At 42.1% G+C, this 12,855-nt stretch overlaps 1 long non-coding RNA gene across 1 annotated transcript in view; it reads left to right on the top strand.

Moving 5' to 3' along the window:
- The window catches only part of LOC112970208, a 71,537-nt gene extending 59,094 nt beyond the window's left edge, over positions 1-12,443 (top strand). The window contains exons 3-4 of the long non-coding RNA XR_003254922.1: positions 9,946-10,044; positions 12,312-12,443. This is a non-coding gene — a long non-coding RNA (uncharacterized LOC112970208). The remainder of the gene's footprint in view (positions 1-9,945; positions 10,045-12,311) is intronic.
- The last annotated feature ends 412 nt before the right edge of the window (positions 12,444-12,855 follow it).

The following is a 12,855-nucleotide window of genomic DNA, read 5'->3' as shown; positions in this document are numbered from 1 at the left end:
AGGGAGCTGCTCTCTGGAGGAATTACAGAAGATACCCCATCAGGTCAGGTTTCCGAAATCATGTATGGTCTCTAGTGCTATCCCAGCAAGAGGGTTATCAAACGCACCCATATGGCTATGCCTTGCTTCAGGATGTGAAACACACACCCTTCATGCAGTAAAGAACGCTGCTCTGCTGAGCTGCAACACAGACCTCACATTATATTGGACAATTTGAGTGGAAAAAATACTTATTTGCTACATGGTGCCTTGAGACCTGGGCCAGTGCTTGACATGTGGATGTGACCAGGTGGGTGTAGACAGGTGTAGTCATGCAGGTGGCTTATGAACCAGAGAACTCTCCATTGGGTGGACATCTTTGGCAGGGTAGATGCAGCCTATGTTGGCTAGGGAAGGTGCTTGCACAGCTAAGCCGGACGTGGTGCATTTCAGGCAGCTGACAGATGGAGGAAACCTTACCTGGAACGACTTGCACAAGGTCACTCAGCAGGAGAGTGGCAAAGCTGGATGCAAAAGCCAGGCCAGAGTGTTACTTGGTAGGACACCTCACCTCCCCAGCACCAAAACAAATCTGCTTCATTTGCTCTTTCCACATTCCTACGTGGTTATGGAAAACCTGATCTAAACACAGGTGTCACAAGGCCTTGCAGGAGGTCTGGCTGGGCAGTGTTTAGCACAATGGCTGCATGAGGATGGAAAATCAGCCATGCCTTCAGGATGAGAGGAAAAAAAAGAGGGAAAAACTGTTTTTTCCTAGATTTTGCAAAACATCACAGCTAAGATCCTGTTGTGTAACAAAGGCAGCAGGTGCTTGGCGCTGTCAGAATGGTCATGGTGGCCTTAACTTGTCCTTTTACAAGCCACTAAACCACCCAACGTTTGTGAATGCTGCTGGAGTGCACTCCTTTGCATGACAGTTCCTATGGAAACATGATGCAAGAATGTCTAAAATAGGTACAGTGCTTCGAAACAATTATTATTTTGATCTTTCCTTTCCCCCAAATATCTCCTTCATTGCCTTTCTGGCTTCATTTTTAACACATTAGAAAGGCCTTTGTCATTATCTGGCAAAAGCGTGCTCCTCAGGATAGCATAGGTTTCTGCATCCCGGGGTCCAATCCCAGTACTGGGGAGCTCCTGCCCCCCATCACCCTCACTCAAGGGGGTGGCAGGTTGTGGGTGTAAGTATCAAAACATGCATATATATACAGAAGGGGGCTTTCCTCCAGCTCTGTGTCTTCCCCATGTCGTGAATGAGACTCTAAGCGTTTGGTTGTTTGCGGTACCAGGTGAAGGCACAAGCTTTTTCCCAGTTCCTTTGAGGACCATGAACGACAGCAGGCTGGGAGGGAGCGCTGGGGATCTCCTCATCCGGCTGCCCCTCCCCGCGCAGAGCAGTGGAATGGATGGAGAGGTCCTGCAGGCTGCTGCATGTGCTGTGGAGCGTTGGCGTGGGAGCCCGCCATGGGCCCTCTGTGACAGTTCTTGCACATGAAACTGCTTGCCAAAGTCTGCTCTCCCGCAAAAGACTTGCACCTTGGGAACTGAAGACAGGACTGTGCTTTTATTTTTAAAGCATATTTCCATGGTGCTTCCATGGTTGCCATACTTATCTAAGTATTTGAAAAATAAGGAGCATTGTAAAGCTAGCTTCTCTGTTAAGACAATCTCCCTGACTTAAAAAAAATCTCGAGATTTTTCAAAACAGCCAAGTCCTATTTTCAAAAGTCACCTGTGAAGGGAGGGCTTTAGAAGAGCTAGGGCTAAATCACTCAAAKGCTGTATTCAGAGATAGGGGCTGATTTTTGCTCATTTTTAGGTGTCTGGCCCCAGAAGCCAGTGTTAGGCACCAAGAGAGAGCTGGAGATGCATCTTTGGCATTTAAGAGAGAAATAGGCACTTAAATCCAGAAAAGTGATTGAGGAGTTTTTGTGCAGTACCAAAGCCCATTGAGCCCCTATATTCTGGATATGTAGTTCCCTGGGTATCTACATTCTCCAGACGTTTTCTGGTCTGCGGAGCTGCGCACCTGCCCTTTCTGTATGTCCCTGGAGGATCCCAGCAGCGGACATAATAACAAAAACAGGTTTGAAGTAAAAGAGAGTTGACATTGGAGAAGTATTTTTCCTGACTGCACATCCTAGTACAAAATGTATGACAAAGAGTCATGATGGTGCAGCTCTAGCTGGCAGGATGCTTCCTATATTAAACCATGTTTTCAGCCATCTGAGAAATGTGAGCATCTGTTTGAAACCTATTCCAAATAATCAGACCAAATTCTGCTCATGGTTTTACATCTGTATAGCCAGTGGGTAGCATCCTGTGTAATTGTACACCATGTTTTATGTTGCTGTGTATTAAGTCCTTGTATGACATTTTGCATACTTACGATAAGTATAATGGCAAAGCTGTATTTTATTTTGGTGTAATGTGAAAGGCCAGTACAAGAACTATGAGTCTAATCCTAAAAAACAAACAAAGCTTTACAGACAGATTTCAGGGTGGCTATCACAGTGGAGTTAAACCATTCATTAACCAAGCAGACAAATTAAAATGTAAATGCTGGTCCAAAAAAGTATTCTGAAGCTTGGCATTTGCATTTCATATCTGCTAAGATCTTTTCTTACTTGAAGAACAATCACTGGCACCAGCACCAGAGCAAATATCAACAGAGAGCAGAATTGCTGAAGCTGGAGCAGTTGTGGATTATAAAGAAAAATTGCTCTGTATTTTTAACGTGGAAATACATGGCTGAGGTTTTGATTATGAGGGCTCTTTTCTAATTGCTTTGGAACTGGGCCATTGTAGATATAACCTTTATAACCTAATTGATAAGTTTGTGCATATACACAGTATCTGGGTCATTCACATTTAACCCGAGTAGCCTGGAAATGAATGCAGTAAGACTTCAAAATGTATTGCTTGTGGCAGGTCTCTTTCTCCCATTCCTCTTTCATCTACCTTTTTTTTTTTTTTTTCCTGAAAAAAACCCACAGCAATATATGTTGAATTGCACTTATAATTGACAAATAAAATGCTTAATAAACAGCTACAATGACTAGAGAGTAAGGGGTGACTGGAGATGCATATACCTGCAAGTATGAGGGACAGGCATTCTGAAGTAGGGAATTATTTAGTAAATCATTGCAAATTCTTTAAAAGTCATAGGAATTTTGGGAATACCTTTAATTTGAGAAAAGAAATATTGAAATGATTTAAAAGAAATATTATTCTGGCATATACTGTTGGGTAATATTATATCCAGACCATAATCAAGTAATTATTAAACTCTTAAGAGAGAAAGGTATACGTTATCTTGAAGCAAATGGTCTAATGAGGAAGGTACATGTGGTTCAATAAAGGAGAATTACAGAATATAAAAGTGGTTTTAAAGGTGACATTTACAGAACTACAGTAGTACTAGTTTTGTCCTTTTTTAAAAATATTTCATAGCCTCCCAGTCTTGCCCACTACCTCAGATAAATTTTCTTGGACCCCAGTGATACTGAACATGGCATGAATGGTAATGATAGATCATCATACTTTAAACTGAGACGTAGTGTCTATTGGGTTCTCACAGGAATTTGCGTTAAGGTTGGCCTCAACTACTGATCTGTGAATCCAAAAATCAATTGAATTTGAAGGTAGTACTGGACTGGGAGGTATTGCAGGCTCTGATGAGGACAGAAAGATGTTTGTAACTGCGGAACTATAAAAACTACGTTTCCTGTCTGTTAGGCTTAAGTAAGGCTAATGTAAATTGACAGATCTGGGGAAATTTATCTGAAAACATGTGAACAATAATGCTGCATTAGGAGAGGCAAGAGGAGAAATGTTAAGTTATAAGCCTGTAATGCAGTATACCTTAACACTGAAGAAGTATGTGACTCCTTGACTGCATATGAAGGCATTCCAGTGCAGAGCAAGGAAGGAGCCAACCTCTGGAGGACATTGCTACTCATTCGAGAAATTTTAGAGGGGAGCAGCCAAAATCTTGCTTTTCTCTTGGCCTTAGTGCCACCGGAGCCCTGCTAAAACTGATGATGACTTACTGAAGGGTGACAATTGCCCATCACTTGGCAAGTTGCCACACACATGTCCACCTGCAGTGATTTACCTCATTCTGTATCTTCTAACCATCCTGGTGTCCCATCTTTGCCCCTGCTAGAAGCAGCAGTGAATAGAGATAAAAGGGAATTAAGTGTAAGCAGTACCTGGGCGCAACTATGGTATGTGGGGAATGGCTATGAAGACAGACATACACCTCTGAAAATAGGTCCTATCCCATTTTAAATTAGGTGTCTGGGGCAGTGGGTTGAATTACACTGTATGTGTCTGTACTTCTCCACTTATAGACCTGAGAACACTATAGAATTTAAATCATTAGATAAAACTAAATGTTTAACTTCTGGATGGCTAAAGCTGACTCGAATATGGACCTACCATAGGGAAGAGACAAGCTGTCAGATATGCTGCCAACCCTGGGATTCACTTAGGAGTCTAGCAGCCTTTCTCAGGTTATGAATTTTCCTCAAAATAGTGCGCCATGGTGTAACATAGCTCTGTCATGTTTTAAGTTGTGGACAACTGTATTCGTTGTTTTCAAAGGAAGGGGGAGAGAAAATGCCTTCTTTTTTCGAAACAATCTTTTTCTTTGCAGCTTCCCAGCTGCACAGGGTCCCAGCATAAGGAAGGGTCTGAGCATAGTGGAGGTGTGAGCAGAATGGTGCTGCCAATGAATTTTGTTCCAAAAAAAGGGAGGAAACAGCAGAAAAGGAAAGCAGAACAGCTTCCTATACAGAACCACCATAACTAAAACATGATTCTGTTAACATGACTTTAGTTAAAATGGGTAAGCAGAAGACAGAAGTCAATATAGGTTTTGATGTCAGAATTAATTTTTACTGATCAATACCTCTTGCCTAATCAATATCTGTATGCCTTCAAGGATTAACACTTTCGTATTTAATGTATCTGCACTTGGTTAGGATCAGAGTCTGGATAGATTATAATAATTGCTGCTTTAACTTTGATTTTGCATTTTCCTAGGTAAAACATGACATATGTTTTGTTGTCTCAGAAAATGCCTTTGTGCATACATTTTGTGTGTGTGTGTGTGTGTGTGTGTGTGTGTGTGTGAATTCTCCCCCTCCTAGCCACAAAGAGCATCGGTTTGGGTAGACACCCTGGGGATTTACATTTTAGAGCATCATTGGCTTTGAAATTCCAGATTTCTTGACGTGAACTTGCAGTGTACTCTCTTCAACCACGTAAGATACATTTTTAAGAGCTTAGAAGGACAGCAATATTTACTAGTAAACAGGGTACTAAGCTGTTTAGTCGGGAGGTCAGTAGCACTTTCCTTTTGGGTTATTTATCTGTTCGTTGACCTGGGACAAAGCATTTCACTGCTCTGTTTCTTCCACAGGAGCTTTGCTTTTTCACCACATGTTATCTTGTCCTAAATTTGTGTAAATTCTTTGAGGTAATGTCTTTTTCTTAGCGTGTGTTTGTATAAAGCCTATGACACTTAACTGTCTACCTGTGAGCAAATAAAAATGAGGGCACATTTTGGGTTAAAAAATAAAAGTTGYATGTCTGAAGAGGTTAAAGACAATAGGTAATTAACATGAGAAAATAATGAAATTTTCAGGTGAGCCCCCTAAAATGTCTGGCCTATTCATTTCTGGCCAGTTTCTAGAAGCAAACTTTCATTTTTGTTAGCAGGAGTACATTGGGTATAGGCCACGGGAATTTCATCTGAGAGAAATACAGAGGCTGAGAAATGACTGCTGGGCTGAGGTTACTCACATTAATACAACCTGTAATTTGCCATCGGATCTCCCTGCAGCGATGGTCTAACGCATGTAGTAGCGGGTGCAGTAAGGTGGCCTCGAGCATCCCTGTGGAGCAGGGTGGTGGATGCAGCTCTGGACCGGACCCAGTGAGGCTTTGCCTCATGATGAGCACCTGTGTGGCTCTGGTTTGCAGAGAGGGGGAGATGGGGGCTAGCGGTGCCAACCCCCCTTTCTCCTGCTGGCTGGAAAAGGCAGGGGCTTTCCCGGAAGCGAGGGTATGGGGGGTGCAGTCAGCCATGCCGCTTGCTCTGCAAATGTGACACTTCTCCTGAAAATCCCCCCACACCTCTTCCCTGCTGCGTGCCTGAGGGCAGTCACAGAGGAAAGAGATGGTGGGGCTGTAAGATGGAAATAAGACCACCTCTGCATCCAGACCGAAGGGGCTTTGAGGGATTGTGGTGACACTAATTTCTTGCCTCCTTTTTTTTTTCTCTGCATCTGGAAAGGGCGTAGCAGTGTTATTTGGACTGGGCTCCTTTTTTTGGAGCCCTGCAGGCATTGCCATAAGTGTTAGCATTGCACAGGCAGCAACTATGGGAGAGCCCAGTTAATAAGTGTGCTGCTTCCATCAGATCTCAGGAATTTCCTCAGACCTAGATGACAAAGCAAGGACCAAGGTGTCCTCAGATGTCCACAGCGCTGACCCATCTCTCCGAGTGAGCCCTGACCTGCCGGTTCTTGTGTGTCTTTACTAGGAGGCGCCCACTGCACACCKTACCACCACCATGCTCACAGCTTGCGCCTTTGCCAGGCAGCATAGGACAGGTTGAATGCTGGGGGGAGATTAATGAATTTTTGTAGTTTTAATCATGTGCGTATTTGGTGGAACTGTTGCAACAATTTTTTTTGAAATCTGCAAATTGCTTTTTTAAAGTAAGTTTAATTTCTCTGAGCATATTGTGCAATTTATAGCTCTCAAATGGTACTTAAGCGCCATGTTTTGTCATTTTCTATAAGAAATAGGTTGTTTTCATTTGTAAAATCGTTAGAATTTTTAAAGTCTATTGGGTCTTATTGCAGTCAATGAGATATTTTTACTTTGGATTCCAACTGGAAGAGGATCAGCTCCTTTGCCACTGGGAAATGTACCTTTAAATTGCTCTGTGTTATACTTCATTAATTGATGCATTCTGTGCAAAGCCATGACATTTTCATTTTCTAAACTGTTTATTAATTCCAACACTGAATAATTAAAAAAAAAATCAAGGAAAATGTGTCATTGAAGACCATCACAGAAGATGTATATACAAGAAGATGCACAGATCTCAGGGCAGATTGCAAATATAAACCAAGTACTACACAAAAGCCAGTGTAATCCAAAAGCTGTTTCCACAACTATAGCATACATGCGTAGTGTTTTTAAATGAGTACTGCAGTACTCTCACTGACTGTTTGTTTGTTACTTTTAGCTACAGTACTTGGTGTGGAATTAGACACTGATACAACAAAGCAGAATCATTAACCTGTTTTCCACTATAAGGTGTGATAAATGTGGGACAATGTGTCCTTTTAAAATGATTTTTTTTAAGTGTGATCCGAAAGGATAAAGCATGCAATGGTATTCCTTCTCTATTTCTGCCATGCAATTAAAAGATAACAAAAGAAAAAGAAAAAGACAGTACATTTTTAGGGGCCATCAGGAACCATGAAATTCCATGAGGAAAACTGAAATTTGTGTATTGGTTGCCAAGAGCCATCGTTCTGTGTCTTTGGGAGAACGGAAAGCATTTTAATCCATCTTCTTCCCTAGTGTTTCACTTTTTGTAACAATACAAAAACACAGTGATGTGCTTTAATCTTTTGCTTCTTCATATAGCGCCTTATCTTTTCCTCCTATGTTTCCAGAGAAAACAGGATTCAGAAACTTTGACAGAGAAGCAGATCACATAAATCTGTGAAGCTTTTCATCTGATTTGTACTGAAATGACACTGTGCATGGTGCTGTGGCAAAAGCACCAGGTAAAATTAAGACTACACAGCCCTCAGGAAGTATTAAGATTTAATAGCAGGACTGAAACCTGATGTGCCGTTCCCAACCCCTTAGAGTTTTAGAGTGAGGCATTTGGATGCTGTTGCAAGTGTGTTTCAGAATGAGTCTATGCTTGGTTATGCAAATTATTCCTGTATCAAGGAACCACTATGTGCTGCAAAATTAAAACTGAGAGGAAAAATAGCCACTGTGGGATATATGCAATAAATCTACTGAAGCTGCTGACTTTAGTGAGGTAATGTCTTATCCCTATTTGGGTGGAACGTTTCTCTGTCGAATCGTTTTAGCTTTGCTCAGAAACATCCAACTGATTGAACCCCAGTGGGAAGAACAGTAATGTCAGGCAGATATCAGGTTTTCCCAGTAGGAGCATCCTGCTGGGAAATGGGGTGCACTGGCGTGCTGGTCTGAAAAGCTCAGCTGAGGCTGCTCTTTGTAATTGCTATTCCCTTCTGATTTCTTTGCTGAATGAACAAAAATGCCTCTTACAAACAGATCTGAGAACAAAATACTTGACTTGTCACCAGTGTAATACTCTGCATACTGTGCTGCAATTTGTGACTGGTTTGCCTTCGTTGTTTCTTGGGATCACGATATGATACTGAGTCTCTTATCTACTTCTGTGGTGCCAAAGCCTGACACTGAGAGCAAGTGCTTCTCTTTCAGTTGGTGATGTTTAATTTTTCATGATCAGTGCAGTTTAGTGCCTCCCCAGGTAGGGGGCTCTGATGCTAATTAGCAAGGAAGCATTTTCTGGCTTCACAGGACACATGTGCACTCTGCATTTTGCCTCTATTAAACAAATGAGGTGAGTGAAACTGGTGGTGGTTACTGCTAGCTATGCTGAATAGCCTTTTACTACTATTACAACTCGAATAAAACATTGCTCAGATTTCTGTGCTGGCCCACACAGCTGCAAAAGAAAGTCTTTTCTGGGTGGTGATTCAGGCTGTTGAAGGAGAACTGTACTTTTACTAGAAACTGGTAAGCATCAAATCCTGGAAAGAGATGCTGTATTTGCATGGTGTGAACAAAGGGCAGACTGGGTTTTGTTCTTGCATGTATTCTTTGATGGTTAGGATTTTGGTCCTTGCAATATTAATGAYAATTGACTCAATAGTATTGTATTCACTATAAATATCCAGGAAAAATTGTCTCAGATCTATGATGTATTTAAAGTGTTTGTTGAGGTTTTTTTTTTTGGTATACAGTTTAAAATGATTGTTGCATAAGATTTATTTTCTATGACCATGTTGTGTGAAAAAGAATATTAAGGTTTATCTTACTTATTTTTTCTTGTGAGCTTATATCAAGGCAATCAGCACAGCAATTATTATATCCCATTTAAAGGATACTGTGTGGAGTATTCTGGGTATTGCTTATAGAGGTTTGTTCTGAATATATAGTTACTCTTTGCAGAATTTCCTAAGCTGCTGTTTAGCCTCACTATTCATTTTTGAACAATAAGCCATACAGATCTGTGTTTTTCTTTTCATTGTTTGTCAGGAGGATTTTCAACAGCAGTGTGTTTCTTAGTCTGCTGCACACAGAGAGTACAGTATTAATAAGGAAATGTAAATTGAGGAATTAGAAACAGGTATACCAAATCATGACTTTTTGTCTGTCTGTGCTAAAGAGAGGTGACTAAAATATATCACCACAGCAAAACCTCCTGTACAATAAAGCATAAAGAAAAGTTAATAAACATGATGTAAACTGTACCCTTTAGCACCATCTTTCCAAAAGAGCGTGTTGGCAGAAGAGGCTGCCACGGAGCTCAGATCTGCGCGGGCTGCCCCAGTGGCTGGAGACCTCTTTGGGCAATTCCTTCACCAGAGGAGGGGTTTAGCAAGTGGAAACGTCCCTGGGAGGAGCTCAGCACAGAGCTTGCTTCCCAAGGTAGCAGCTGACTGCTGGTGTGGTCTCGTAAGCCGTGGGAGGGTCCTTCACCACTGGGGCTCCTGCGCCAGTCTTTGGCCTTGGGGTGTGCTTCACTTCAGCAGGGATGGGGAACAATAAAATTAAAATACCCTGCTTCCGTGGGGCGAAAGTCTGACCTGACTTTCTGTGGGATTATTGACGTGTCTCACCCTGTAGGAAGGAAATCTTCAGCAGTGACAAACTCCTGGCCCTGTCTGACTGCGACGGACCAGACTGAGAAAGATGCAACCCGTGTGCTTCTTTAATGGATTCACGGTGAGTAGAGCCTGTGAGGTGTTATTAACGTCCAGGCTGACGTTTTAGCACTGAGTGGAGAACTTGCTATGTTGTATGTTTTGTGTGCTTCACTCAATACAGAGCTTTGCTGGGTTTATCAAACCCGTGAGAGTGGGAAGAGCGCGTCCCGGCTATGTCCTGCTGGCACACAGTGCAGAGACCGGGTGCACATTATCCTACCTGTGTCCCGGTTTCCCTGGAAGGGGGGCTGGGGTAAGCAGGCCGGACTAGAGCTAAGCTGGTCCCAGCAGGTACCTCACTGCAGGCAGCTGGTGGACCAGGGTACCGGGGCATGGTGCAGAGCTCACCACCTTGTGGATTGGATCAGTCAGGGATAGCAGTAATGCACACGTGGGGGTCAAATCCCTGAGTGACTCCTTTTACAGAGCTCTGTCTTTCTTAAGAGCTCCTAGAGGTAGAAACTGCCCTCTTTGATGAGGGAGAGAGCTCTGGGTTATATATCTATCAAGGTTATAAACTCTCCAGGACAAGAGTTGCCTTGTGCTGTATATATGGTTGCAGCATTCAGCCGAGCAGGCCCCACGTTTCATGAGGACCTTCCTGCGACACAAGAAGAGAATGGGAGAGAACTGGAACATACTGAGTTGTCTTGCCATAGAAAGGAAATGGTTCAGCTGGAAGTTCACTGGCACAAAAGCTCCCTGTGTGAAGGGGAGGGCTTTTGCAGGGTTGCAGGGCTCTCTTATTCTGGATTTCCTGATGGGAAGAGGAGTTTAGGCATGAGAAGTTTACTTCAGCCAGGTTTTTCCTTCTGTGGCTGGAACAATCCACCCTCTCCATGTACATCCTGTCTTCCTCCAAACTCTGCAAGGAACAATTTGGAGCAAAAGCTATGGCGTGAAGAGGGACAGTGATTCCCAGTGCCTGGGAAAGGGCAGTCCCAGCCACGAGATCTCCCCAGAAGGCATTTCCCGATGTGGTGATTTGTTCATGTGTTGTGGACAGAATGTCATATTGCAGTCACAGGGAGCTGCAATGTTAATATGGCAAGCTCCCAAAGTTGAGAGAAATACCCACTGTTTATATTTTACCAGTTATTTTAACACTTTTGTGGAAAATTGGTACCATTTCATACGTATTATTTATCAAGTAATACGTAAGTAGCACACACAAGGGTATTATGTGACAGATTACGTTTAAGAGATTCTTAGTATGTAAAACAACAGAACTTTAACTTTATGGCTAGGGGTCTAGGACTGGGATTTCTCACAGCCACAAAGATCCCTAAGACCATAGCAAATCCTAGAGCTGCCTTTCGAGCTGAGTTCCTGATGTTAGGGTCTCAATGTGCTTAGCAAATCAGGCCTATAGGTTTTAAATGAGGCCCTAAAGGACTCAAAGGGCTGCCTGATTTACAAGTCCCAGCTGGCCTTAGGTAGAAGGTGGGTATGTACATGGACAGCTCAGTTTCTGAACATTCAAGAGGTTAGGTTTATGAATACTTAAGAAAACGTTTACCAGAAACCTAGGTTCTGCATGGTGTGCTGTTGACCATACCTGAGTTTATCAGGGCTTTTTGGATCGTTGTCCTCTTGAATATTGATGCTAAATTCCACTTACACAGCACTTGGGTTGTCTATAAATGCTCTTCCAGATCTTACGATGGGTTTCTAAACAAAGTAAACTGCTCTAAAAATGTTTCTTCTTTCTCTGCAAAATAACTGGGAACTAATTAATGTGTTGCAGTATTTCAGATTCTTTTGTCAGATTGGAAAAATTGAACAAAAATTATTTTTTTGCCAAACAAAACCCAATGATTTTATAAAAAATAATCATAGTGGCTCAATATATTTGACTTCCTGAAGCACCACTGCTGAGTTATTTTAGTGTGAAGTTGGTGATAGTAGTTGGTTAGTGTCAAATCAATGTCGTGTGTGTATTTGAACAGAATGATAAATTCCTACAAAAGACAGTGTGGCTCTCTGTGTAGAGAGATTTTAATGTTTGCTTTCATATTTCATATAGCAAGGGGTATCATTGTATGAGCTCAAGAAACAGTCCACAGTTTCTTCCCTTCACAAACCTGGGCCTAATCCTCCTTCTTAAAATAAATAAATAAAGTGGTAAAACAAAAGCTGGCTGAGAGCTTGCTTATGTTAGCCTCATGCCTGTGAACTGCAGCCTTGTTCCTCAGGGGCAATAATAACTTGAACAGCAGTATCCGTGTTGCCAGATCTTGCAGTTTTTCACAAGTCCTGCAGTGTTTGATGTATTCTCTCCTGCAGCCAGACGTATACAGGAAGATCCCAGCTTTCATTGAAGATGGAAGACAAAGTCTAGTCCTCATGGTGGTGGTGAAGAAATTGAAAATACGATTCACAGGCACCCAAAGAGAGAGAGATTAAAAAAAAAAAAAAAAAAAAGACCCAAAGTATGTTATTAGAAATAAAGTAAAATCTCATTGTTAAGCTAGGCTGGGATTTTAACACTTTTTGTTGATAGGATGGTGGCACACTGAAACCGGCAGATTTCAGAGTTCTAGGGACTTTTCTCTGCAGTCATGCAGGCTAGAAACTTATTTCTTTTCTTTTAAATGAAAACTTTGATTCTTATTTAATCTCACACCTCCTGGATCTAAGTTCTTTAAGAGAAACACCATCTTAAAATGCCTCAATTTATTGCTGCTCCTCTTTTATTTTTGGCAAAATAGGTCATGCCCATCCCCTTTATGTGCTGCTGAAATTAGTGAGCTTCACTTGCCACAGAGAATAAGCAGGATTTACTAAACCCTCGACTTCTACTTTGGGTCAGCAGGAGAGTGCTGCGTGC

Source organism: Apteryx rowi, unplaced genomic scaffold (assembly GCF_003343035.1).
Source record: "Apteryx rowi isolate R43461 unplaced genomic scaffold, aptRow1 scaffold_386, whole genome shotgun sequence".
Lineage (NCBI taxonomy): Eukaryota > Metazoa > Chordata > Aves > Apterygiformes > Apterygidae > Apteryx > Apteryx rowi.
Note: the sequence above shows the minus strand (reverse complement) of the source record. Positions and strands in the feature narration are given on the sequence as shown.